The sequence below is a fragment of the Triturus cristatus genome, chromosome 2_1 (assembly GCF_964204655.1).
Source record: "Triturus cristatus chromosome 2_1, aTriCri1.1, whole genome shotgun sequence".
NCBI classification, from domain to species: domain Eukaryota; kingdom Metazoa; phylum Chordata; class Amphibia; order Caudata; family Salamandridae; genus Triturus; species Triturus cristatus.
In genome coordinates, this window is record NC_140581.1 from 1022978990 (window position 1) to 1023005934 (window position 26945).

Consider the following 26945-nt stretch of genomic DNA (forward strand, 5'->3'; position numbering starts at 1 on the left):
TCACATGTTCCAGTAAGAAGTTGAAATCACGGCTAACTTGCAAGTTATTGGTGAGTCTGAAGGCTTTGAATCTACCACATTGGTAAATAGCATGAAATGGAACAAGGTATCCGGAGGCCTATTTTTTAAATGGGTTAATTATTCAACAGACGACAACTTATTAGACAAGTAAGTAAGTAATTTTATTAACCGTGCGATTACTTAAAATCTTTACAGTATAAAATCACGTACTCAACACCCCTCCATCCTAGCTCCCGCCACCCTCACAGCCTCCCATCCCTTGAAGTTCAAATGCGCCATGCTTGCAAGTACACCAATTATTGCTTGGTCCCTTCTTAGCCTACAAGCGCGGTAATACATCTTATTTGCGCTAACTTTCCCTTAAAAATGGATTTATAAGTGTAAATTCTTTACCATTGAGATGGGGGTTTGCTTCTGTTGTGCAAGAATTGCCCGGAGCCTTTGGAAAGTTCAGTGGGTTCTTATCTCCACTCTCCCGGACTCCCATCCCTTAATTACCTGAAGCACCCCAGACTGGCTCTGACCCCTTCTATTGGTAAGACCCTTTATTACCATAAGTGGTGGGTTTTTTAATCATTACTATAAAATCAATCGAGAGAGTGAAGTCATTGCCTTCGAGAGGGTGATCAATATATTGCACAAACATTCCTCCCAAGATGTTATGGTTCGTAAATTCTAATCCCTGAGTAGAACAATTCCTAGGAGTCAGTCTTATATGTGGGCACTCAGCCCAAGTTTGGTGTCCTCTTCGGGCCTGCCAAGCGGTAATTAACCTTGTGGGTCACGGCTAGTCGGTTGTTATCTCTTACCTTGATTGCTATCGGAAAAGCACTGCTGCCTTTATAATAGCCCAGTGGCCTCTGTTTTAAGATTCCAAATTTACCCGCTGCTGGCCCCGCTGCTTCCTTTGTGGTCGCGTTTTCAGTGTGGTTGTCCCTCAATTTGATTACATGCTTGGCCTGCTTGAACTGCAAGGACATCGACAATGTTTTTTCTTGATTGGTACCGACCCTAGATTCTGACATATATAGCTGGGCATCAAGTGCAATTTGGATTTGATGAATGCATTTTGCGGCTCTTGCGAGTAGGCAGGTGTTTATTTCAGAAAAGCATCAATCCGAGGCCTGCATGCTGGACCTCGTGCCGTTGACCCTTAGAATCGAGCGTAGCAGTCGATGATGATCACTGGACAATTTTGGACAGCAACATAGAAGATGTAACCAAGATTATCTGTGATAATTGCATAGCTGACAGGAGACTGCACTGTCTTTTCATGCCCATGTTAGATTAAAGTCCGAAATCTTAAGGGCAATAAGCCGTTGAACAAAATTTTCCTTCGGACTTGAGCTGAGAGTGCATCTCCCAAGTATTGTTGGTCTTTCCCTGGGATGTACGACCTGTCCAGTGCCATTGTGTGGGAGTTATGGCAGAGTGAGGCTGATCCAGTTTGAACGAGATAAACCAAACCTATGCTTCACTGCATTTGCCCAGGCGGAGTGTGGGATCTCACGTAAGGGCATGCTATCTGTTTCTATTTTCAGAGTTCCTATTGCATGGCCCAGCTTGGTGTGCCATGGGGAATCCGCTTCCCTGAAGATCGTTTTCAAGTGATATTTAAGGGAGGTATTGGGGGCTTTGAGAACCTTGAGGTAATATTTTATTAGGTCCCCCTGTAGAGCCAGGTCTGGTCTGCTGAGACCTAATTCCAACTGTAATCTGATGTTCCTTACTTGTCAGGGCACCTACAGCACTGTCTGATAGGCTTTTTTCTGGGATGCGGTTATGAGTTTCTCTAAAGCTCCTGGGAAGGCCAGGTGGCCGTAATTAATTGCTGGAATTAATTTTGCCCTGAGTACTGTTAGCATAGGCTCTGCTGTTGGGCTTGACAAGCGCTCACTTCGGTGTCTTAGTGACAGGGTTACCCTGTTGGTTTTTAAGTTTATGTTTGACTGCTGTGGCCCTCTCTGTTAGCCAAACCCCCAGATAGTTGTAGGCAGGTGTTATCCTTATTCGGTAGTCGCCCTGATCCAGCGGTAAACCAGCAACAGATACTTTAATACCATATACTCACCTGGGCCCATAAACACACACACACATAGGCCAGTAAAACCGCTGGAGTCAAAGTTTGTGTTGTTTCTTACTCCAAGATTAGTTACTTATCATTCCTAACTAATCTTTCACTGATCAAAAAGTTCTTTCTTTTGGTCAATGGACCATTAGTTGAACTAGTTGATGGTGAAATGACATGAATTTTTCCTCTTTGCAACAAAATGACCACAAACTCGGGAACATTTTAACCCCTTCAGCGCGGCGCGGATTACCGCGCTGCGCTGAAGGTTCGTTGCGCGGGCGGGGCCGTGACGGAGCGGGTCCGTCATACGCACAGCGCAACCGATGCGCATGACGGAACCGCTCCGTCATGCGCATCGAAAGGGTTAAAGGCTTTATCTAAATTAATTTCATGTGAACCATTTTCAAAGCACAGCACAGTCTCCGTTACTCTCAGGAAGAAAGATTCAATTAATCAAACAATCAAACAAAAATATCATACTCTACAATGACGTTTCTCAGAAAGGAGAGGATAGAGAGAAAAGGACATATGCACATTCATGAAATTATAGTTACCTAGGATAGTGTGAAAACCAACCCTCTGGCCAAGGAGCTGGGAACGATCCCCCGGGAAAGATCAGGCGACAAAGGCTTCAGGACAGGAATCAGAACAGGGTAGATGACCTCTCTAACACTATCGCTTGCGTAGCACCCCTCTCTGACACTCTCTTCCTCCTCGAGATTCTTCCGTGATCTTCTTCTAAATGAATTAAGTTTAAGTAGATGGTTCTGCAATCGATTCTTCATCAGCATTTGCTCGTCACTCCGACAGCATCCCGAGCTCTGCAGCATTCAGCAAATCTCTGTCTCCATCACACTAACTAACTAAAACTACCTCAGTTATACCCTACAACATTCATGTACCACCCATTAATGTTTCAATGTTGTCAAAATACTAACTCTGATTGGACAGGCAAGGGGGGATGATCATCACACCATGCTTATTTTTCAATTTAGTCTTTCAGTTCATTGTTCAAAAATCCACCCCTTCATTTGTATTCATAACTTTTTATTCCCACCTGTTATTCACATCTTATTAGACACAAAACTATAATTTTCATGCGTTCCCATGTGTTTCAGAGGACTTTGGTGCTGGTTCCCAGGGTATGTATCATTTTCGTCCTTGGACTGCGTTCAAGAGTCACATCACTTCTTCCGACTTACTCACACCATGCATGTGCAGAAGTCAGGTGGGTTATAGGCTCTGGATTCTTAAGAGAGGCCCAACTGCATACTAATAGAAAACAAGAAAAGTCAAAAAGACAAATATTAATTTCAAAATAAAATGTTTTTTCTGTATACCACCTATCTCTACTCTAACCCCATTTACTTATAAACGCTTTCCCCGCATTAGCATTAGTAAAACAGCTTGGTTTAGTTTCAGCAGAGCAGATGCTAAGCATGTGAGCTTTCAAGCAGCCATTTTAAAAACGTCTGCGCAAGAAATTCCCTTCAAGCGAAAGCTTGTCATACTACGAAGATGCAGTTGACGCATGCGCAATACAGATTCCCTGTTAGCGGCCATTTTAGAATTATGCTTGAGTTACTTGTTAGTAAGACACGTAGGCAAGCTTCTCTGTCTCTTATGTCAAATGTCGTGCGTATTAATTTACACAATACGTAGTTAATACAAGGTTAGAGGTTAAACAAGAGGTTTGCTTACGAGCAAGTCTCTTTTCTACGAGTCCGCCCAATATCCAGGTTGTTTGCTTTTTGTGAGGGTATTTGCCAAATACTATTATCTTTGTCTTATTCTCATTTACTAGCAAGCTGTTTTCCTTGTTGTACACTGCTAGGTTCTTAAAAACTCTCTGGAGCTCCACCCTAGTATGGTCCATTACCACTGTATCATCAGCATACTGGATGGTTGTGAGGCTTACCTTAGCCAGTCTCGGGGACACCTAACTGGCATCTTTCAGAGCTTGCTCCAAGTCTGCAGTGTACAAGTTGAATAATAGTGGGGCCAGGACACAGCCCTGTTTGAGCCCATTGTAGGTTACAATTCTTGATGTTACAGTTGAGTGGCTTAATTTGAGCTGGACCCATGTCTCTTCATAAAGGGCTATAATTGCTTTTAAAAGTGTCATTGGGATCCCCCAGGATGCCAGTTTTGCCCAAAGTCTTCCTCGGTTGACTCTATCAAAGGCTGTGGTGTAGTCTATGAAACAGCAGGTTCTTCTCCTTAACCGCCTGCTTGGAGAGATAGGACAATACCATGATGTTGTCCATTGTGGAACTGTTTGCCCTGAAGCCTGTCTGATGGGGCGGGAGGATTCTGTTGTTGTCTACCCAATCCTCTAAATCCCTCAGTAGTAGTCGTGCATAGGCCTTAGCTTCAATGTTGAGCAGGGCAATTAGCCTATAGTTGGCAGGGTTTGAGTGGTCTCCTTTCTTATGTATTGAAAAGAAGATTGATCCTTTCCAGGACTGTGGTGTTGTAGCGGTAGCATAGGAGTGATTATAGAGTGGAGTGAGAATTGGTACAAAGAATGCTTGGGCAGACTTAAATACTTGGGCAGGAATGCCATTTGGCCCTGGAGACCCGTTGTTTCTTATTGCCCTGATGGTCCTGGTGGTCTCTCCTTCCATGAAGCGGGCACTTTGGCTGGTTCCTGTGACTGCTTCCTGCATGCTCTTAAACTGAGGTTCTGTGTCTTTGGCTGCAACCATGATGATCTTGGTGGTAATGGGACCAGCCTCAAGCCGATCACTCGTATACAGTCCCTTCACGTATAATTCCCACTTGTTGCCTGCAACGCTGTTCTCTTTGGGTGGGCTTCGGGAGCTCAGTCGATTGGAGTTTTTCTTTTCTTTAATTAGGGAGAACACTTTGAGCCAATTCTTTTCCGTAAGCTTTCTCTGCAGCTCCCATACTATCTTCCTGTATGTTGTTCGCAGAACCAATATAGAAGTCTCCTCCAACGAAGAGTTTCCTTTCTTTTTTGCCTTGAGTGCCTTCCCAAGTGCACGTTTGCATTGTTTCAGGCACTTCGGTGCTCATGGCTCCTGAGGCGATTCTTTTTGTGCTGAGGCTCGTATTTATTTGATGGGCGTTTCCCATGCTCTTCTGTAGGTCCAACATCAACATTTCCCAGTAACCTATAATGTTTGTTGTGGTCATTGTCTGGAGGTCTTCTTCCCTCTCTTATTAGACAATTTACTAGATAATAATCAACCAGTGCTAAACTCGCCTAAAGTAATAGACTTGTTACACAAATGTGTAAATATTGAGAGGAACTTTAGCATGAAGGTCAGAAGGCCTATTAAAAACAACAAGAAATTGTTGGTATAATACTGCAGTCTAATATTGCAAAAGGGCCCTTAGAACTGCTTCACGATACTATAAAAAGACAGATTAAACAAGAAGGCAGTAAATAGCCTGTGCCAAGCCAGTTGGGAGTATCATAAGACCCATACGACCCTGTGGGCTTCAAAGAATAAATGTATGGAGGGCTAATGGCTTCTGGTCTCTACTTTGTTGGGTCATAACAATCAGGCAAAGTTTTAGGACTACATTGATTCCCTAAATAATTCCAGCACACTGGGGAATGCAGTCACTGAAGCTCAGTGGGTTGTCCATGTGCAGGGCCTCTGTGTCGATGGAATAATTCAGGAGACAACAAATACATCTTTAGAACAAATTTTTTACGAGCAAAACAAGGGTGCCACTATGATCAGAAACGCCTTGTCAGGGTGCCCCTATAATCGGTCAGGGTGGAGGGTGCTCCTGGCCCCAGTGGCTTACCTGGCTTTCTGTTTAAAGCTGGCATAGAATTAATATCGACCAATACAATTACAGAGTAATCAAATTGCTTGATGTTGAAGCAAAAGCATATGTAAGATCTATTTAAAGAAACTAGAGACTTCGGGGGATGCTGAAAAAAGAATCTCATTCTATCAAACCAGTTTTAGACGGTAAGCTTCAACAAAAGATAATATCATAACACTTTCTCACCTAGCATATCACTCAACATGGAATCTGAGTCCACCCCTGTTTGAATGTTTTATGGGCCGAACTGTCCAAATGGGGCATACCAGTCACTCTACTTAATGCAATAGCTTCACTGTACTCCAACAACTGGATTTGCATTAAGATAGGAAAAGGCGATCAGTAACATTATCCATATTTATAAGCAGGGGTATGTCCTGGCACCCTTATTGTTCAATCGCTACACATTGTAGTAAGTTCTCTTAGAGCCCACTTGGTTCTCCCTTATTTTAGCCTAACTGCACAATTTAGGCTACTTTTGCTATACACAGCCACACATAACACGTTTATTTTGTGTCATTATATGATTTTATATGCTGTACATGTTATTATAATTCAGTTCATCTTCTTGGGATTCAGTCTGAATATTTCATGCAAGGTCGAACAACAGGGTGCCCTGTTTTACTATGATCAGTCAGCAACATCTAACATTTAGACACAACACAAAGGCACAGCTGCTGTTTTCCAACAGAGCACTTTTTATCATATAAACCAAGAGTTGCCTTTTAGAAAACAGAGAGGAGGATTCTTGCAGAGGGACATGTCATAGAATGGACGTCCCAGACTTGCGTAAACTAAGTTTACACTTACGATGCAGGCCACCTAACTACAAAAAATCAGGTATGGAGTTCAGTTCTTATCCCAGAGATCACAGATATATTCCTGTGTCCAGTTAGTGAGGGTAGGTTTAAGCAGATATATCATTCGCCATGATTGTGCACAGTTTGCTAGTAATGTTTATTGCTTTGCTCAGTTGTATATGTTTTCTAATCGCAGCACAATTGCTTCATAATAGAGCACAATAGTTTCAATAAACATTGTAAACTTCCCTCATGTCTTTCTATTGTTTATTATAGACATGCATGAGTGAGAAAATGAAAGGTGATGATCTGTTTCCACAGATCACTTGGATACTAGAGTGTTGTGTTCAAGGCTGCTAATTCACTCGTTACTCTGGGAAGGTTATGAGGGCAGGTGGGGCACTGTGAGCTAGTCGGATTTGGGCCCATAGGCACTGATGTTGTATGGTGACTTAATCCCTAAATTCTGATGTTCTGTGATCCCATGCACAGTTCTGTTTCCAAACAGAAACCTTGCAACGTCAGACTTAGGCCGCGGATACACTGTCTCCCCCCATGACTGGCACTTATCAGCTGCAGATCATTCAATGTGCAGATAATCTGGTCATTTTAGATCAGACAAAAATAGGTATGAAACGTCCTTGGTTGAACTGAACAAGTACAACATACTTAACGTTAACAAAAGCAAGGTCCTGGTGTTCAGAAGGAACAAGAGCAAGCATAATCACTCTTGCTCGCTGGGACAAGATCTCTTATGATGGATTGTATAAATACCTTGGAGGCTGGCTATCAGCTTCTGGCAGCCCAGAATCCATATAAACCACTTGTGAAATAAAGCTAGAACTTCAATGTTTGCTCTGTGCAAAGTATATATACAGTCCATCGGCTGAGGCAATGATCAGAGTCATTAAGGTAAAATGGATACCAACAATTTATTGTGGACATCAGACCTTCTTTGTCAAACGTGTAGAAGTTCTGGACAAGTTGCAATGCATTGCATACCAATGTACATTTCTCCTGCTCAAGTACACAAAACAAGCTCATATAAGCTTAGAATTTGATCTTCCTATGCAGGATTTAGAATGCAAGTTGGCAACTATTACATTTTACTATCAAGTATCAAAGGAAAACCTTGGTGGTCCAAGCAAATAATAATTCTGGGAACAATCCTTGGTCCATACATTTAGTAGCAGCCTTTTGAGATCGAAACCTCCTCAGGAGCAACTTTAACTGTATTCCTTCTTATCCTGGGCTAAAATCCATACTGAAAAAATCAAGTCCTGGCACTCTCGAGGGTCGCAGATCTGTACATATTAAAACCGCTCTTGGTTTGACCTGATTCCCGATTCTATGAAACTGCTTGTATTCAACCTTATCTGAAGATGGCTCTAAGCAGGTATGTATAGATAACAATCTGGTGGGTAGTTTTCTAGTTCTCCCCATTGAGGAATACGGAAGATGGTGGAGGAGTAGACCAACACTCATCCGCATTGCAGATTCTGTGACTGTAGATGAGAATCTTTTTAGCACCTTCTTCGGTGTTGCCCTGAATTTTTACAGGTGCACTGAACCTTACTAAAACCAATTTTTTTTTAAAATACGTTTTTTACTTGTTGGAAAGCTTCATACCTGTGTTTTAACACCAGGGAAATTACCATATTGCCTCTATGTGTGTTAGTCATACTGTTTTTAATTGTAACAGTTTGAATTAATCAAATCAATAAAATATGTCTTACATTTTTCCCAGCCCAGGAAGTGGTCCAAAAAAAGAGAAAGAATTGGATGGAAGATTTAGGGGCATATTTACTAAGAAGTGACGGAGTGCGGCGTTAGACTTCTTGGCTTAACGTGGTTTCCCGCCACCTCTGAAACACAGGGCTGCACTGTATCTTCAACAATATGGTGCAGCCCTGCGTTTCCCCCTGCGCTGGCGCTAAATTTAGCTGCCTAGCGCCAACGCAAGCACCCTTGCACCATAGTGGCCGGCAAAGGTCACGGGTGGGACTTTGTTCACCGGGGGGCGCAATGTAAAAATATTTTTAACAACATAAACACCCTGCCACCAGGTCCCACGTCTCTGCTCCTGCTCTCCTCTGTCGGACTCCAGGAACAGGAAGCACAACAAGGCTCGCCTGACCAATCACAATGCTGCAATGCTGTGTTGTGATTGGTCTGAGCATCGTGGTTCGACGCTCAGCAGGGAATGGGGACCTGGGCATATTCTCCAAGCAGGCTTTAATGCAGCCTGTGTGGAGAACAGGGAAAGTGCGCACTTGGGAGTGAGCAAACCACTCCTCCCCTGCCCTGCTCCGAGAGCAAAGCAGCCCCGCAAAGCAGCAGGGAATCATAAAATGATAACTCTAAGTTATTATCATTTTATGTTTCCTTTATTTGCACTGCTTAAAATCAGTGGGGCAACGCTCCTCCGCCATAGTGGAGGAGCCACCACTGGTGCAAGGGTGCCTGTGTTGTGGAAATTATTGTTTATGTGCAGTAAGGTGTCCCTTCCTGCACATAAACAATCTGAAATGGCGATTTGTAACTTTTATGTGTGCTGCACAAAGAAGCACACATAGAAGTTGCAACTGGTGCAAGGGTGCCTGTGTTGTGGGAATTATTTTTTATGTGCAGGAAAGGATACCTTCCTGCACATAAACAATCATGAATGGCGTTTTGCTGTTTTTATGTGTGCTGCACAATGCAGCACTCAAACAACAGCAAAAACTAAATAAAGCATTTGTCTTCGTTGCGCCCTGTTAAGACTAGGTTTTTCTTGGTCTTAATTTTGGCGCTGCCCTATATTTACGCCACTCTTGTAAATATGGGGCAGCACCAAAATCAATGGGTGTTGCAGTGGAACGCCCACCGCAACATCCATTGCCCACCCCTTTCACGCTAAGTATAGTGTGAAATGGTGCCGTATTTACAAGGCAACATTAAGCCACGTTAAGTAGCTTAATGCTGCCTTGTAAATGATGCAAAGCCCGTATCATGACCACAATGTCAAAAAAAGTGATGTTCTGGTGCGGATAGGGGCTTGTAAATATGCCCCTTATTGCTCTGTTTATTTCTTCACTGCAGGCTACCAGGTAAGCGCCACTTCTCCAAAGTAACCCTCTGCTCTGCTTGTAACAACCTAATCTGGTGGCCATTTAAGGATGCAAGACCTATTTGTCTAAAAAATTCTGCAAACTGCGGGTGACCCACCGACTGCTGCCAATTCAACCCAGACGTATTACCAACACATTCCACGTCCTTGTTATAGCAGATGTAGCAATTCCTGCACTTTGCTCTTCACTAGCAGCCACCAGCTGGCTGGAGATGTAGGGACAGATTTTCAAAACCTTTGCGCTGGTTTAACGTCACAAAAGTGATGCTAACCAGCGCAAATTTTTGTTTTGCTATTTTCTTTCCAGCACAAAACTTGTTTTGCGCTGCAAAGTACCCTGTAAATAGCGCAAAGCACTGCTTTGCACTAATTTGCGCCGAGGGGGCGTGACATGGGTGGTACATGGGACTTTTGACGCAAAATCATATTTACGAAGATTTGTAAACATGGTTATGCACCAAAAGTTAACCCCCCTTTCAAAGAAATGTTTTGATTCCTCCGTGCTTTTCTGACTTTCCATGCGTGCTGCACTCTGCAGCACGTATGTAAAGTGGAAAAAGCTTTGCATCGCGCCTTGCATAGTATTTTGTACAGGAAGGGTATCCTTCCTGTACAAAACCTATGCTACACTCATGCACACACCCTAGCGCTGCGGCGCTAAGGTGTGTGCATGGCTCACGGCAGCTGAAATCAGCGCCGGCGCAGGGGAAAGGGGAGGAGAGAGCCATATCTCTGAAGATATGGCTCCCTACCTGTCACACAATGCAGCACAGCCTTGTGGGGGGCTGCGCTGCGTGACTTTTTTGAAAATCTACCCCGTACTCCTTTAGGAGCGTGAGTAAGCAATTGTGACAATTCTGCCATACTCAAAAGAGTTTATTGAAAAGGCTGCTTGGAATACTGTCTTCACTATTCTACCAGTCTGGTATTCCTCTTATTTGGCCTTATCATTGTGCGATACCTTTCCTGGTGTCTCTGACCACACCAATTCAAACAGCTAATGCAGGTAAGCAGGTTAAAATACGGACATGGGCCACGGTTACTCCTGCGGCTTTTACAGAGGTTTTGGCTGAGAACCGTCCCATCCTGAGTTACTGTGTAGGGTACAGCTAATGTGCAACTGGAGGGATGGATAACAGGGGCTTTTGATCAAATTGCATCCATTATTAGCTAAACGGTCAGACGCACTAAACCATCAGTGGAATGGTTTAATGAGGAGTTGCTTTTGTTAAAAAAAAACCTGCAAATGCCTGGAACATATCCAGCATAGAAGTTTTAACTCTCATGATCAAGACAATTATCGTGGAACCCTGAAGGAATACCAAAAACAGGTTAAGGCTACATGCCGTCATTTATTATTCCCTCAATAGGTTGCTGAACCATCCACTGATGGGGCAGGACATTCCAGATTTAACCCTCTAACCATGGTAGATCTTCTTCCTCAGTTGACAGAGGTTTAATCAGGCTCGCCATTCAACCCTGCCTTGTCCATTATCTTGGAATGAGGGATGAAGGCAATACTGCCTGTACTTTGAGTACTTTTTAATAACTCCCTGGAGCTAGGTCAGGTTACCATGAACTGGAAACATTCTGTCATAATTGCACTTTTAAGAAGTCTCTACTGGACCCCATGAAGCTGGAAAACTTTAGACCCATCTCTCTTCTTCCCTTTTTTGCTCAAGTGGCTGAGAAGCATATAAATAAACAGCTGTCGAGCTTCATTGAGACCAGGGAACTGCTCCACTAGACCAAGTCGGATTTCCGACTGCAGTTCAGCACAGAATCTGCGTTGCTGATAGCCTCTGAATCCCTCAGGCAGGGTCTGGATTGGGGTAACACAGAGACACTGATAATGCTGCATCTTAGTGTGGCCTTCGCTACCGTGTCCCACGGTCTTCTGCTTAAACGGTTGTGGAACTATGGTATCAGATCTAAGACCTTATGATGGCTAGCCTCTTTCCTACAGAACCCAACTTTCTAGGTGTCTCAAACACCTTTTTGATCTGAGTTTTTTCTGCAGCAACAGGGGGTGCCACAGGGCTCAGCATTGAGCCCTACTTTATTCAGTCTTTACATGCACCCCCTAGTTGATAATTTCAAGCGTAACATCGTGTCGTACACCAATGACAAACACCTTGATATGACCGTGTCTGAAGATGAAAGATGCACTGCAGCCTTGTTAAGATCCTGCTTGTCAGAACTGGCTGAGTGGATGAACCATAGCTGCCTTAAACTAAATGGTGGAAAAACAGAGATTCTCATTGTAAGGAAGCAACCATCAATCTTGTCCTTTGCTTGGTGACCGTAGGCACTTGCACCACTACCTGATCCCAAGGTGAAAGTTAAGAACCTCAGCATCTGGTTCGAAAGTCAGATCACCAGTCTAGTGGGGAAATGTTTCCGGATTCTGAAAATTCTGAAAAAGATTCTGCTTTCTCTACCAGATGCAGCAAGAAAGTCAGTAGTCCAGGCTCTGGTAATGTCCAGACTGGACTATTGTAATGTGCTGTATCTGGGAGTCTCACAATGCAGACTGTAGGGGTTACAGAGGGTGCAGAATGTGCCAGTTCATCTGCTGCTTAACCTTCCAAGGCGATCACCCACGGGTTCTGCACTCGCTAAGTTGCACGGGCTTCCATTGGTCAAGAAAGTGTCCTTTAAAGCTATATGCTATTGTCAGAGAATCCTGGACGGAAATGGGCCTCACTATCTGCACTGTCTTCTCAAACCCTATCTACCCGGCAGAAGTCTCAGGTCTGCAGGGGCCTTTTTATCCGCCGTCTCTGCTATGAGAGGTTGCTGTTGTAGCTGGTTAGCCTCCAAACAGTGGAAAAGCCTGCCTCTGGCATTTAAACAGGAAAGCTCTGAATTTACCTTTCAAAAGAAACCTAAAACTTGGTATTCAGACTGACTTAAAGGCCATTTCTGTAACATGCCTTATAAGTGCTGCCTGAGTATGGATTCTTTGTGCGGAGACACTTTAGGGGAAGTAACCAGGTGTTTTATAAATAATTTTATTATTCCTATTAGAATTAATATTATAAGTGTGTGAGGTGACTGTCAAGGATTGGTGCGTGGACTAGAATATCATCACTCACTTTGATGTCACCTGGTAGGCTAGCCAGTACATCCCTTAGAATGTTCTGGAACACCTTGGCAGCACTTGAGATGCTGACATTCAGCCTGGTATACCATCTAAGACCAACATGGGTTGGGAACGTCGTTATAGATCTGGAGTCCGGTTGGAGGGGAATCTGATGGGAACCTGACCTTAGATCCATCTTGGAAAAACCACTGTGATCCTACCAGTTCCTCTATGATATCATCTATAGCATTAGGTGGCGTTCTCTCTTGATTGCCACATTCAGCACCCTCATGTCTACGCAGATCCGCATTGTGCTGGCTGTTTAGGCTTTTTAGTGACTTCGATTGGGGAGATCCACGTAGTGGGGCTGGTGACTTTTTTAACGATGCCTTCTTCTTCGAGGACTCGCAGTTCTTGTTCCACATTGGGACAGAGGTGGAATGCCACATGCCAGTGGCGGGGGGCTACAGGCTAGTTTGTGTTGTCAAAGTGGTGCTGGATAGCTTGGTCTTTCAGGCATCCAATGCCTTCAAACAGTGGGGCAAATTATCGCATGAGACTGTCAATCTCGCCGGCATGGACAAAGAATGCAAACTGTACCAAACTGAGCTCTTGGGCTGTCTTGCAACTTATTAGGAACCCGCTGCCTTCCAGGGAAACATACACTTTGGCTTTCATGGTTGCGTGGGGGTGGTCGATGTTGGTGTGAAAAACCACAGCAAGTCTAAGATGTCGTTGGTTGTCAAAAGCGTTGACTTTTATCTTGGTGGGGCCCAATTTGGGTGGAGTGGGCGGTCCATGGTACACGTTGGCAGCCATGAGCTTGATAGAGGCCCCTGTGTCAATGAGGACAGTGGTTCTGTATTTTGGCATCACATTTGGGGGAGGTGCGGGCTGCATAGCACCGTGGTTCTATTGCATGCACCACATGGATGGTTTCCTGTTTATCTTCATTCCTGTCACTTCCTTCTGCTGTCTTGGACTGTGTTTCAATGATGTAAACATCCTGTGCTGCCCGGAAAGTGCATGGTTTAGGGGCAGAACAACAGACTTTAGAGAAATGATTCAGTTTTCCACAGGCTCCATACTTTTCCCCCAGTGCTGGGCAGCCACCTTGATAGGAAAACACCCCCCCCACACCATCAACAGGGTCGGCTGGACTGCTTGGATGCTGGCATCTCTGTTTTTGGCCTGCAAGGCTCTTTGGTAATGGGGTTAACAGGCTTTGCCTTGACCAGTTGTTGCATAACCGTATCCATGTGTGCTCATGCTTTAGACAATCAGGGCAAGATTGTCCTTCATCTACATGTTAGCCACCTACAGGACTTTTTCCCAACGTATTACCAAGGCACACCCTTGTATCAATTGCGCCTGATATATCTTCCTCATCTGGTAGGGTGCACGTGCTAGCCAGGTCTCGTGGCCATCCATAGAAAACCTCTAAAGATTCATTGGGTTTTTGGCGTGCCTGCTGGAGGAGAAAATGTTCACAGTCCAGGTTTGCCAATGGTTCAAAATGGCCAGTGATAGCTTTTTAAAGTTTCGTATACGTGTGGGTGGCTCAGCTTCCACGACCGTTTTGGAGACCTTATGCACATCTGCCCCACCCAGATGGAGTAGCAGTGTCTTCTTCCTCTTATCCGCTGTGCTCATCACCAGAAAGTAGATCTCCAGGCGTTCGACCCACGCTTTCCACCATGCAGCTTGAGTCGGCAGAGAGCCTGTCATGTAGAAAGGCTCCAATGCTGGGATGGACGCCATCCCACTATAGGTTCCGCAGCATAGACGGAAATGGCATGCGGGAACTGGGTGGGTAGTCACTGGACAGTGCACCAAATGTCTATGTGGGCCTTGGAAGAGTGCAGAGCGTGGGAGCCACCCACCAGTCCCTCAAAGGAGGAGTGAAATTCCTCTCAGGCAGATGTGCTTGGAAACAGCTCACAGCAGCATAAGCCCACAGATAGGTCAGCATCTCAGGCAGTGTGTGGCGGCCACTAATGCAGAGGCGAGCCAAGCAGAGCCCCTTATTCCACACCCATGCAGTCGATGAACTTGACTGGAGTCGTGCTGGTTAGGCCTCTGAGTCTCTGACGTGCCACAAGTGCATCAGCGCTGCAGGGGCCCTGCCTGCGAGGTACTCTGGCGGTCCGAGCATGATTTAAGAGGCTTTCGGCAGGGCCGCCAGCCTTGACTGACACGCAGTAGAGGCATCACCTCAGCGGTGTGTGGCAGAGATCCAGGTTGGGGGAGAAGTCACATTGAGCTGTTCTCAGTGAGAGGGGAGGTAGCTGTGGCACACGGGGTAAATAGGAGCCCTATTGCCAATGTTGTGATGTGCTGCGGGGTGTGCCTTAAATGAGACATGGACACATCCAGTTTTGTTCTATAAAAAGGCCATGCCTCAGACGCGGTCAACCTTTTTATTCACTTCTGCATGTCAGGAAGCCAGACCATCCTTTCGCATGGCTGCTCGGGGTACACACAGAGGTGCGACCTGTTTGCGCACATTTCCCCCGTGTCATGAACCATATGTGTGAGTCCATTGTAAACTCTCAACACTACAACCGCCATCTTTTAGTGGACAGACGAGTAAGAGAAAAGCATATCTCCACCGACTCCTAATGGTCCCCCTAGACTACTGACACATCATGAGTGCCGGGCACCTTCCATCAACAGGCTGTATCGTTTACAAACCAGGGGGAAGCAATGTTAATAAACCTACTAAAGTCTGATCACATCACTTTAAGATTAAGAGCACCCAGTTCAGGGTCTTTGCCCCGAACAATGAATTGAGTGATAGCTGAACAAATTGGATTCCCACAATGTGTCGGCCAGAAGTCTTCTCTCCAAGCATGCCACTAGGTCAACAAATGAAGCTTCAAGCTTCTGAAGATGGAATAAGATCCCCAGTCCCAGGGCTGTGAAACCTCACAAATCAATGGCAGAAGCAAATTGCACTTGCTTCAGCACATGCCTGGAAATATGAACTGTTCAAGCTCGTCTTTAATTAGTCCTCACTAACAAACAACATATAAGCGAGCCATATCTGAAGGTGGATTTGCACACTGTTCACTAGCCTACTCTAGTCCTCCTCAGGCAATGCACTGTGGTAAATGTAGTATGAGGCAGCGTATACTCGAAGTGCATGTGTTTTTGCTGGAGTCAGAAAGAGCAGTAAATATACAGCCTTTAACAGCAGTGTTTCCTCCTTATGGCCAAACAGAAAGGCAAAAGTTCTGTAGGGGGAATAGCACTTGCTGTTCAGTGTGTGTGGATGAATGCCCAAAACTCAAAGAAGTCACCTACAGACCCAGGAAGCCAACCACCACCCCCAACCCCGCCACCACAAGGAGCTTATATGACAGCATCTGAAAGGGGAGTTGCACAGTGTTCACAAGCCTGTTCTAGCCCTCCTGGGGTAATGCATTGAGGTAAATGCAGTACCTAAGATTAATCACAGTCTAACCCTGCTTTCTATGGACCTTTCTATTAAAACTTCTGCACTGTGCAGTGGCCACAAGGCATTATGCTGTACTGCATAAAACCTACAAACTTAATAGTATGTATTTACTCAGGATTTTAGTTCCTTTTTGTATTGTTTCCTTCTATGCCATTAAATTACGTTCGAAATAGGTAGCCCATTGTTCTCCTGCCACCCTTAATGAACTAGTGGTTTTTAACCTATCGTCTGAGAACCTCTGGGGGTCTGCAAGACCTACTCAGGGGTTCCGCGACTGTGTTACCAAATTAAATAATATTAAAATTATGACATTAAAATTAATAAAAGTATGTAAAAATAAAGAAGCAAAACTGAAAATATGAAAACTTTTGTATTTTTTCGATTGAGAATTAAACAAAGGAAACAAAATATGGACAGGCAGGAGGTCCACAGCTTCTAATAATGACTCAGTAGGGTCCCCGGATTTCAGTAACAATTCATTGGGGATCCACAGAAGTCAAATGGTTAAGAACCGCTGGCTAACACATATACGTCTAACGTAATGCTCAGGAGCTAGATCTACAACAGAAATTCATGATATCCACATAAAATCGATTTACATACAATGTTATGTTATATGTTATAGTAAACTTATATTGCGCACTGATACTCAAGAGAGTCCTGGCGCGAGAAATTAAAAGTGATCCGATGAGAAAGACTTTAGCACGACTCTGGAAATAGGAACGTTTTCAATTGTTTTTTAAAGAATCTGAGATCTTGAATATTCCGTAGCTCCTGAGGTAGAGCATTCCAAGCCATAGCTGTTTTGACTGATAGAGACTGGCCCCCTAGCCGAGTCTTGCGGAAGCGTGGAATCGACATCCATCGGTGAGTAGCTGACCGCAGCACTCTATTTGGAGCATAGAAGGCAAACCGCTTATGAATGTACATGGGGCCAGAATCGTGCAGCGCTCTATGCGCCAGAGTAAGAGCTTTAAATTGCACTCTCTGGGCAACAGGCAGCCAATGTAGGTCGCGTGGATATTTTTTTACGCTGACTCTTCCAGAAATATTAACCAGAAGTCTGGCAGCGGCATTCTGTATAGTCTGTAGTTTTTTGAGTAGATATCCCGGTATCCCCACATACAGAGCATTTGCATAGCCGAGGCGGGAGAGAATAAGAGCACGCACAACCGTTTCCTTAGCTGACTGCGGCAGCAGCGGAAGGAACATTCTTAAGGACTTAAGGATGCCGAAGCACATTCCAGAAAGTTTCTTAATTTGGTGGGTAAACCGTAGGTCCTCTTCAAACTAGACCCCCAGATTTTTGGCTGGGGCACCCTCATAATTCAGACGAGGAAAGTCAGGAGGCCATAAAGATTCTCTAAAGGTAGATGGAAAATGGCCATGTAATAGAACCTCGGACTTGTCCTCGTTACATTTCAGTTGGGCAGAGGCCAACCACCTAAACACCGCAGAGAGGCAGTTCTGGGCAGTCTCAGTTGACAAATCAGAGTCCTTCCAGGCAAAAAGGAGCTTGGTGTCATTCGCATATGCAAATACTTTTGCACCTAACTCCTCTGCCAAAAAGATCAGAGGAGTCAGGTAGATATTAAAAAGTAAAGGGCTCAAGGTAGAGCCCTGCGGGACACCAGTAGACAACTTCTTGGCAGTAGAGGAGAAGGGAGGCATCCATACCTGCTGAGTCCGATCCTCCAGGAAAGATTTCATCCAATCCCAGGCAGGGCCAACAATACCGATAGTAGAAAGGCGAGAAAGAAGCAGTTGGTGGGGTACCGTATCGAAGGCGGCAGAGAGGTCGAGTAAGACCAGGGCTGCTCTGCCGCCCGCGTCGAGGCACTCCCGAAATGCTTCAGCCATTTCCACCAAAGCGGTCTCGGTACTGTAGGATGCCCTAAACCCAGACTGCGCTGGATGGAGAAGGCCAAATGATTCCACATAGGACTCCAGCTGACGGAAAACCACCTTCTCACAAAATTTTGCCATAGCTGGTAGAAGAGAAATAGGACGGTAGCTAACTAGCTTCGTCGGGTCTAAAGAGGGTTTCTTCAGAAGTGGAAGGAGTTTGGCCTGTTTCCAACTCCTTGGAACAACAGCCGTCTGTAGAGATAGATTTATGATCCTATTGGCCTCGAGAGATACAACCTCAGCGACACCGGCAAGCACCCTGGCAGGAACGGGGTCAGATGGAGACCCCGATTTAAGGGATTTGAGGATGGCCAAGGTATCAGAGCCAGCTACGGGCGCAAACTTAATGAATAGAGAAGAAGGAGACTAAGGGACTGAGAAGAGCAAGAAAACAGAATCATCCAACGGGAGGGAGTCCAGACCAAAACTATCTTGAATCGTCTGAATATTTTCAACAAAAAAAGAGGACAATTCCTCACACCATTCAGATGAAACTGGGAGGGTTGTTTGTTCAGTAACAGGAGATAGAAAACCTCTTGCAATAGAAAAGATCTCTTTGCAATTGTTACTGGCTTTAGCAATTCGCACAGCATAGAAGCTGCTTTTAGATGCCCCAATAGCTGCATAGTAGTTCCTCTGAGCTTTACGCAAGGCAATTTTGGCCAAAGGGCAGTAGTCCCGACGCCAGTGCCATTCCAATGTTTTACATGACAGTTTGAGGTCTTTAAGAGAGGCTGAATACCAAGGTTTAGATGGAACTATTCTTGGACGACTAGCAGAGGGGGATTTCGACACCGCCCCGACTCCTAGATTGATCCACGAAGATAAACCAGCAACCGCATCTTCTAGATCATTGGTGACCAGAGGACAAGTCGACAAGAGGGCCTTAGAAAGGGCAGGGATATCAATCCTGCGAGTCGGTATATTATGAACCGGGAGAGGACGGGGTGAGAATTTCCCTATGGACCAAGAAAACTGTAACAGATAATGGTCAGACCAAGTGACCGGCAGAGGGTCCAATACTAATAAACCAAAATTGGAACAGACCAAGTCGATTATATGACCCCCTTGATGTGAGGGGGATTGTATCCACTGTGTTAGGTGGGCCAGATCGAACAGGTCAGTAAGTTCCCTGACACCAGGGGCTTCAGGGCAATCTAAGTGAATGTTAAAATCGCTGAGAAGGAGGAAATTGGAGAAGCACAGAGCGCGTTGAGTGATCACATCGTCTAGGGCCTTGAGGAATGCACCCGGGGGGCCAGGAGGGCGGTACACCAACGTGCCACCTAGGGTGAAATGGGGCGTTATAACAATAGTAAAGACGAACGGCTCCCCCTCTAATAACCCCACCGAGGCTTCACCAGAGAAGGCCCAGGTATCTCTGAACACTACAGCAGTTCCACCCTCTCTCCCCTTTTTCCGATCTAATCGTGCAATTTTGAATCCGAGCGGAATCGACGGTTCAATTGAAGGAGCGCAGGATTCATTAAGCCACGTTTCCGTAATAAATAACAAATCTAGGGAATTGTCTGACAAAAGTTCAATGATGTCAAGGGCATGTTTAACCATGGAGCCTGAATTGATGAGAGCAGCCCAAATTGTGGTTGATCCCTCAGTACAGAGGGCGGAGATGCCCTCCTTCATGCAAAAGCGGAACTTGCAGGCAGGGCAGGTCCTATAGAGATTCTGAAGGACTGCCCATTTCTCCCCACCACTACAGCTGACATTATTCAAAGCCATCAGTTGGCTTCTACTGAACCTCTTGTCTCCACACTCTTCTAACAAAGGACAAGCAGCATGGCTGGCGCTGGTCGCTCCCGGGACGCGGAAGGGTGCAGACGGGCTTGCCTTAGGCGCGCCTTCGGTGCGCCGCCGGCTCGCCCGCTGCGCGTGTCCGCTGCGCGGACGTTGCGCGGACGCTGCATCCGGTTTAATGGGCAGGGTGCGATCAGAAAAAGACGACAACTAGAGCGCTAACCTCACCGCGGGCTAACTGGGGCACCGCGTTAGCGTCTCAAAGAAAAAAGGAATTTTAAAAGCAAGTAGCAGCTTATGTTTTCAAATTAAAATTCAAAACAGTAAAAGCCTTATTTTCAGCGTCACAGCAATAGCCCCCCCACACTTTCAACAGCAAAATTCAAATCACAATAAACAGAATCATTTGTGTAGTCATACACTATCCTTAAAATCTGCAAGGGATCCAGCCCTCCTGGGCCTAGGTTAGATACCCCTAGTCCAGTAGATGAAAGTAACTTCATATTGTGCCTTTAAAATTGCTATTGGAGGACTAGAAAAATACAAATGGGGCCAGTGAATTGCAGCAGTTGAAAGACTTAATTAAAAAAAGCATAATATGAGCAAGTTCCTTGTATTAAAACTCAATTCACAGTGAGACAGCATTGTCGCCTTAACTTCCTGTGCCTTTTCTACAGTAGTTAAACCCCCTTTTTAAAAAGAAAACAAAAACAAAAAAACAGTGACGTGGCAAATTTGCATCTGGAAAGGAAAGCCCTTTTTCTCCTGCACAGACTTTTAGAAAATGTACACTGTTTGTACATCTGCCACCTTCCTCAATAAAGCATTCTTTATCTTGTGTACTACACCCTCTGCAATGCTGGAAGGCTAAAAGTGGAAGAGCTGTAAAGAGGAACAAGGAAGATCTCTTTTAAAAATGCCGAGTCATTGTCACTCCGAGATGAAGTAATGAAGAGTTCTGACCTCTATATCACCAGACCAGAAGGCTGCAAACAGTCATCTAAATATATGGGGAATTTATGGTTCTTGTGTATATTTGGCAAGTGTGGGTCCCAGAGTAGTCTTTTGGAATATTTCAGTAGTTCTAGAGAATAGCTGTGAGACTAGAGAGCAAGTCGAGCAGGAAGATGTATAGCGGGCGTTAAAACAACAGTAAAATGCAAACGTAGTTAGAAAATGAATTCATTAGAGGGAAAGTTCCACCCAGTATATATTTTTAAGCATTGAATGTCCCACTATACAAAAATACCAGAAGCAGACAGCCATTTTTGGGTCTGTTTAGAATGAGCAAAACGTAACCTGCAATACCTATTGTTACCAGTTACATATCATATACATAAAGTGAGCTCTGGCTCCATCCAGAAAAAATTAATTCCCTCTCACCTCATGATATAGGCTATTTGTGTATATTGTCGCTTCCTGTGGATTATTCATAATTTATATGTGCTGCTTACAGAAATCTATTTATTTTTTGTTTTATTTTTCTTCTTTGCAGCTGGCTTGTTTAATGGTTTAGTCAGGACTCATGTCCATATTTTCTCTGTCTGACTTCGCCATTGGCTTTTACCCTCTTTATCATTTCGTATTACCTTTCGATGGAATGTTCATTTCCTGTTGTTTTCTTCTAAATGAATTTTCCTGCTGTTTTTTTCCATCGATCTCTTACATATTGTTCTCCTTCCTCTATTGTCACATATAAAAAGCTTGGTCAAAGCCAGTAATGCGGTCTTCAAGGAGTTAACATAAATGTGCTTTCTGTATACTAGCACATTAAAGCCGGACCTGTAGGCTTTGCTAATGATTGTTAGGTCTAGTGTAACTCTTTTTTAATGTACAACATTAAATTAATAAATAGCTTTTCAATTAGATATAGATGACAAATTTAACCTGCTGCATGTATTGTGTGCTGTTACAGTTATCCATTTTGCAATATAGCATGTGTACATGGTCAATAACATATACTTCAGATATTTTAATATATACATATATATTTTCACTGAAAAAACCAAAGGTTACAGGGCCGTTACAGTTAGGAAATAAAATTTAAAAAACCTTAGAAATTCACAGAAAAAAACAAAAGTTACAGGGACGTTTTTGTTAGGCTGACATTTCACTCGTACAAAACCAGAGAAATTCAGCAGTTAGAGCTAGCTGAGCTAACTATAACTCGTGCCCCCGCAATGCACTGCTTATGAACTCACATATTGTGATCCCTCAGGGAAGCCTGCATCCTGCTCCAAATTGAAGTTCTCGTCGAAACGCAGGGACGGGCACATTCCCCCAGTGGTAGAAGACAGAAACAGCAAAGCTGGAGGCAGGTCAAGAATTCCCCAGTCAGAACGAGGCCAGATCCGGACATCATGAGCAAAGAGAGACAAGAGGTACTCCAGGCGCTTTCAGGAGAATCCACCCTCTCAGAGGCATTCTGAAGCTTAGCGAGATCAGTTACAATGGGTCGAGGGGGAGGGATTGCCGGAGGACGGAGCGGCAGCCGTGGGGAGGCCGCGATTCAGCTGGACGTTATCTCCAAATGCCCCGCTTCCCAAGTGACTGCGACACTGTGCAGGGCCTCCCCGCAGCAGATGGAAGCTGCGACTGGACGCTGCTCCGCACCAACATGTTGACATGACGAACTGTGGTCGTATGTTGTTATTTCATATGTTATAAATTCGTTTCATTTGGGGTTCTGTCTGTCTTTTTTTGATTCCCTCTCCTCCGCACCTCCACTACTACCAGGCATAAGGCTATTGCGTCTGGAAGTGGCCAATACTCATGCATCTCACACCCTATCCATGAGAACCAGGGGAGATGGACCTAAATGTGCTATGGAGACCCCAGCCCCATGACTAGGCTCTATGCATCGTTAGTCTAAATGTCTGGCGCTTAAATAGCCCAGTGAAGTGCACAGCTGCGCTGTCTCTCCTGGAGCGGTCTGGTAGTGATATCTGCTTGCTCCAGGAGAGGCATTAACTGGCCAAATATACCCTTTCATCAAAAAGAAGTTTCATGGCAAGGTTATCTCCACATGCATGGAAGTTAGGGGAAGGGCCCTAGGGTTTAGATTACAATGGTGGACCATCATTCTAAAGTTAGCTCATATATATGCTCCAAATGACAGGCAAGAATCTTTCATCATCAACACACTGGCGAAGGTACTTGCTTCTCCTGACCCGGCCATACTAATAGGGGCGACTTTAACTTAGTGATGGACTCAGACATGTATCGCTCTAGTCAGCGCTCTTCTCAGACTGGGGCTTTCTCATCCGCTGGACTCCAGTGGCATGGCGTGCTCTGCGATATCTGGAGACATCTCCATCCCTCTGCCAGGGACTACACATTCTACTCGGCAGCCCACAAATCTTATGCTCGAATAAATCACTTTCTTATGACCACAGCCTTAACTGCGTATGTCGGGGAGGCAAGCATAGAGCACCAATGTCTGTCTGATCACGCCCGATCACATTGACGTAGAATCTGCATACCACGCAAATCCCCCCACGCAGTGGCGACTACGAGATGCTGTGCTGCAATACGAGCAGACCGAGGGCGGCGATCCATTCGGCTATAAGGGACTACATCTGTATTAATGATCGTGAGGGGACGTATCTCTCCTCAGTATGGAATGCTTTGAAACTCATCCTTCGAGGGGAATTCATCGCAATCGGGGCATCAGAGAATAAACTGCATAGGGAAAAGTAACAAATTGAAAAAATGGTCTACGTGCTTGAATTAATCCACAAACGCACAGGTGCCCCTCTGGTGTGGAGGTAACTTGAGAAACAGCGACTTCTCTTATGATGCCTTGATCTTGAGCAGGCAGAATACGCCCTCTTGCGACTCATGCATAAATTCTACGTAAGTGGAGATCAATGCGGCTGTATGCTAGCACATAGGTTGCGTGGCAAGGCGGTGTCCAGATCAATTGATTTGATTCACACTCCGAAAGGAGTGGAGGTCCACTCGAATCCCAAAATTGCAGACCTTTTACAGCACTTTATATGCCAGTGATGATGCCCCGTCTGGAGATATTGAGGCCTACCTGCGAGACATCCCACTGACATGCCTCCCTTCAGATCTTGCATCTCAGCTGGATGAGCACATTCGAACAGCCAATGTGGTGGCAGCGATTGCACACCTTAAATCCTCTAAGGTGCCGGGCCTGGGTGGCTTTACCCCTCTTTTCTATACAACAGTTTGCCAAGAGTTAGCTCCCCGACTTCGCGGAGGGAAGCTCTCTTCCTCTCCGTTGACACTGAAAAGGCGTTTGACCGGGTCCACTGGTCGTACTCGTTTGCTACGCTCCACCAGTTTGGATTCGGTGACAGGTTCATAGCATGGAGACGCTGTATTTACAGCACCCCCAGGACCTTGGTCAGGATCAATAGGACCTCATCCACAACATTTCCTATAGCACGGGGAACTCGCCAGGGCTGTCCCCTCGCCCTGCTCCTCTTTGCGCTCTATGTGGAGCCCATGGCACAGAGGGTATGGGACAACCCGCGGGTCACAGGGATCCGTCTCGGAGCAGACACTTATATGATCAGCGTCTATGCTGACAACATCATCTTGTCCTTGACAAGTCCAATGACATTGCTTTCATCCCTACTCGAGGAATTCAGGGAGTTTAGTGACGTATCCAGGTTCAAGTTACATTTCTAAAATCTCAGATCTTGAACCTCTCAGTCGCCCCAGCCCAAGTAGCCGAATTGCGAGCAAGGTTTCCCTTTGAGTGGGCAGCAGAAACTATATCATACCTGGGTATTCTTTTAGCACCCACTCCGGCGAAGACGCTGGCGGCAAATTATGGCCCCTTATTTGATCAGACTACCACATGGAATCGCACCGGCCACTCGTGGTCTGGCCGCATAGTGGCAGTCAAAATGACAATTCTCCCATGTATCCTCTACGTCTTTCAGACCATACCTCTAACCCGCCCCATTGATTCTCTGTAACATACAACTTGCAATCAACCGGTTCATCTGGAGAGGCAAGAGCCCATGCCTTAGCCAACAGCTAATTACATGACACAAAACGGAGGGAGGCATGGGGCTGCCCCAGATCTCACGGTACTCCCAAGCCACGCAGTTCAGTTTTATAGTGGAATGGAATCGACCACTCTCAGAAAAGCACTGGTCCTTCATGGATCAGACAATTGCAGGAGGTCGGAATGCTTCGCAAGCACAGGGAATAGGGGCTTTACTCCTCGCCGGTAACGGCCACAACCCTGAAAATCTGGTATGCAGTAGCTCTTAGACACAAGCTAACAACATTCCCCTCGCCGATGTTGCCGATAGTCGACAACCCGGACTTCCCCCTGGGACTGAGGTCCGAGGTTTTATAGTGTTGATGCGAACAGGGATGCAAAAGGGGGGGCTCGATCTTTGATCCTTCCCTTCGACCGGCTGCTACAAGATTACTCGCTACTGATGACAGACTAGTTCCCGTACGCGCAGGTGAAGCACTGGGTGACCTCCCCGGGTTACAAACCCGGTGCTTCTCGCCCCTTGACCTGTTGTGAAAAATGGCTAATATCCAAAGATGGGGACACACGTATTATCTCTGAACTCTATGCTTTCCTCTCCCCTGAAATCAATACCACCAAGACCAAGGGCCAGCTTCATTGGGAGGAGGAATTATGGTGTTCACTTTCCAGCAAGTAATAGCAGGATATTCATTACAGGATACATCACACAGTACATGATATGTCTGGCACTGAGTCATCTTATACAGTTGCCTCCTATTGGTATTTAACACCTGCTCGAATCCATGGCTGGAACGGGAGATGTGTCGCGCAATGCTGGCGGGGCTGGGGTCAAACGGGCTCCCTACTTTATCTTTTGTGGAACTGCCCAAGCTGGTAAGATACTGGGAACAGGTCCTTCCTGAATGACATCGACCAAGCATTTGACAAGACAATTCCCCACTTCCCTGCATACACAATTTTAGGACTCTCCAATCCCCTGACCTTTCCCCTATGATCGATTAGAGGCAGACAAATGGCAGTTGTATTGAATGCCGCATGACAGATCCTCCTGGCACGCTGGGGCACAGAGGAGGTCCCTGACCATGTGACATGGCTCTGAAAACTCTGGGTGTTGCTGGCAATGGAAGGCATGTCGTTGACGGTGGATAACAGGGCAGATGAATATTCAGAACTGTGGGCCCCGTTCGTCATGATTCTGTCCAAAGAGTTCAAAGAAGTGACCTGCCGTAAATGCCTATAAATCGTGCGCCTGATGCCCCAAAAGGATAGGGAGAACATATAGACTCCTGCCTGAGGGAGTGTTCACTTCACCCATCACACAGAGTCCATTTGCCACACTAGAATTGGGACAAAGGAGTTAGAGTGTGCAGGAGACAGGGAAGTCAGGTTGTTTAGTCTTATTTTGCTTCTTACTATTCTCTGATATTTCCAGCACTCCTATTACTACTCTTTCATTACCATGATATTATCTCATAAGTAAAACTCATAACTCCCTTATACGCTGCCAGCCTCTGGGTTGTAGGCATTGAGCTGTGTAATACATTATGCATTTCACTCGCTGCCGGCCAATGGTTGTAGGCAAAAGCAGTGTCAATACTCCAAGGACCTCAATAAAAATAATTGTTCCATAAATAGTAAGATATTGTTTTAACTTTTCTTTCTGTGATCAAATTAGTAGAAAACCACCTTTACAAAAAAAATAGATATTCGCGACTACCGACGTCATCACGGTGACGTCGGTAGTTGTGAAGAGTGAATGTTTTGTAAAAAGTGTAAAACATATCGAGACACATTCTACAGTGTATTTAACAGTAGAGCTTTATTAGTGTACTTTTCAAACTCATATTTTTGTAGTGAGTTTCGAGAAAACTCATCTTCAAAGACTATTTTCCTTTTTCGCTGTGACACAGGACATCCCGATGATATTGGTAGCTGCAATCGCCGC